Source organism: Haliotis rubra, unplaced genomic scaffold, assembly GCF_003918875.1.
Source record: "Haliotis rubra isolate DU_JTF1 unplaced genomic scaffold, ASM391887v1 Scf103, whole genome shotgun sequence".
Taxonomy (NCBI): Eukaryota; Metazoa; Mollusca; class Gastropoda; order Lepetellida; family Haliotidae; genus Haliotis; species Haliotis rubra.
The window spans coordinates 360213-362914 of NW_025764926.1; the positions used below are offsets into that span (position 1 = coordinate 360213).

At 40.9% G+C, this 2702-nt stretch overlaps 1 long non-coding RNA gene across 1 annotated transcript; it reads right to left on the reverse strand.

The window, feature by feature from the left end:
* Positions 1-252: 252 nt before the first annotated feature.
* LOC124272693 lies at positions 253-2141 on the reverse strand. The gene is made up of 2 exons (XR_006897405.1): positions 2022-2141; positions 253-925 (listed from the first exon to the last, which is right to left on the reverse strand). It is a non-coding gene; the product is annotated as an uncharacterized LOC124272693 (long non-coding RNA).
* Positions 2142-2702: the final 561 nt, after the last annotated feature.

A 2702-nucleotide genomic window follows, 5' to 3' on the forward strand; every position in this document is an offset into this window, starting at 1 on the left:
GAGTAACCAATAATAACTACCACCTGAACTTCAAGACTTTGCCTTTGTAAGAGACACTACTGAAGTTACGAAACAAAGGCTACAGTATTATTTGTTCTTCAGATATATGGTCAGTTGAATTTTACTGTTTTCTTATTGTTTGTTGGTTGTTTGAGACCGCACCGCGATATTCCAGCAATGTGACGCATGTCTGTTAATAATCGAATCTGGACCATGATGGGGGGTCAACGAATAAGGATCACACGAAGAAACTCAGTGATGCCTTTTGTTTAATTTTTTAAAAGTAAATGCGCTATCACTTGTTGATCTGGTTCATCACCTGATTGTCAGATCAAGACTCAAGTATGACAGAAATACTGATTTTCTCCAGCAGAAGAATCCAAACCCAGACACTCAGCTTTTTTATAGAAAATTAAAAGTTTCCTTCTCGCGAACACCTAAAGTTATTGCTGAATTTCAGTGATCCATTCCTATACAAACAATTAGGCTGGGATAATTAATCGTTTTCTATAGCGAAAGTCACTTTAATGTTCGTGAAGCCTTTAACCACCTCCTGCTTTATTACAGTACCCTGCAAACCGTGAAATGTTATTAACCAGACGCCATCTTGTTCTGCAGACGAGTCAATATTCGTCACGTGACAGGTCAAAACTGATCAGCAGACGATGCAATAGTCGGGGTCAGTGTCAGTTCCGTGATCTGGAGTCTTCTTTGAAATGTATTGTTTCGCTTCTAATTAGACATTGACATTCAGGTTTCTTAAAAGAGGTATATCAATAATAATTGTCACTGCTATATTGTTTTTAGGCCAAAAAGTAAATTGTGTCGTTGGATAATGGAGAATGTTCAGTGTTCTGTGGGGGCGATGTGGTAGTCTAGTGGTTAAAGCTTTCGCTTGTCACGCCAAAGACCCGGATGTCCCCCGCTGGAATATAGAAGAAGAAGAAGAAGAAGACTATTTTATTTAAGTGTCACATGCTGTGGTACAAAATTTATAGTCATGTTATAAAACATTAAAAACAGCACCCGGCCAATCGGCCTACGAGACACTAGGTTACTAGAAGATATATATAAAATATAAAAGTGAATAAAATAGTTAAAATTTTATTTACGTACATACGTACAGACGGATACATCAATACATGAACATACCTACATACACACACGCACGCGTACGTACACACATACCTACAAACACACACACACACACACACACACACACACACACACATACACACACCAGCACGCATACATCCACATCCACCCAAACACACGACACACACCAACAGACACACACACACGCAATATAGCTAAGCGCGATGTATAACTAAACTCACTCACTCACTCAGCGGCCATAGATGAATATCCGGCATGGACAGTGGTGTCACAGTCTTTAATACTCATTTATAAGTAGGATGAACAGTGTTATGGGTAAGTAAAGGGTTCTTACTACTACAAGTCGGTGGCTGAAACCTATTTTTCGCTCGTCATACCGAACGTCCGGGTTCGATTCCACACATCGGTACAATGTGTGAAGCCCATCTCTGGTGTCCCCCGCCGTGATATTGCTGGAATACTGCTAAAAGCGGCGTCAAACTAAACTCACTCACTTACTCATATACACGCACTTATTTATATACAGACATGTTTAGTACAAACATCACGGGATTAATGAGTTAGGGCACCAGTGAAGGAATGGTCGACAACATTTTGGCAAATTTAAAGTTCTTCACTTTAAAAAAAAAAATCAAAATATTGTTGGATAATAAAAAAGAGACCCTGTTGGTCTAAGCTTTACAATAAAGAAAACATCTAATCTTTAAAAATCAACTGCCCCATCACAGTTAAGGAAATCCCAGCCTGACACTCACACATATAATCCATTAGGACGGTGCTTATCTACATTCGGCGGATGGCAGTGGTGCCACTGAATGGCTGTTCTCCATGTATAAAGGCACTTTTCATGCACTATATCGTTCAACCACAACACACTTGGATGTTTAAGGCGCGGGGATACTTACGCCACTTGCAGGAAACAGTTTTTATCTATGATCGAGACTGCACGAAGCCCGAAATTGTGTGTGCCATAAAGCAGCATGGCTTCAGAACCTTGGACCAAGATGGCAGCCATATTTCTAAAACGCACTGTAGCGTATCAGTAGAGAGTAATTTTATCAGTTTCGTGGCACGTGCCAGAAAAAAATAGACGTTGTCGCGTGGCGAAATTTAGCCCTAACAATATTTGCAGCTTTACGCCGATGGCGGGTTTGCCTTGAGCGAGTTCTACCACAGATGGCAGATTTTGGGAATTTGAGAGGCCTCTTTGAGGGCATGGTTTTATCAAAACCCGAGACGACGCTGAAAAAAGTCAAATATTTTTTAGTCTGGCTTGACAAAATTGATTTTTTTTTGTGAAATGCAACTATACGTGTACGTTATTGATTCAAAACGAGGACCACGTTTTTTCACAAATATGGCTTCCTGCATTTGATGGATATGATTTGTGATGGCTGCGTGTTTGAGAAGGCATCTTAAATTCTGTCTTTGTATGAGAGTTGGTGGGGGTTGGCTGGCCGTGGTGGAATGTATCCAAACGTCTCCTTTGTGGCAGGGGAAACTGTTACAGGGATCGTGTGGCTGCATGGCCCAGAATGTAGAATGAAGAGAACCGCACACCGACACTGACACAGACACGGTACTGA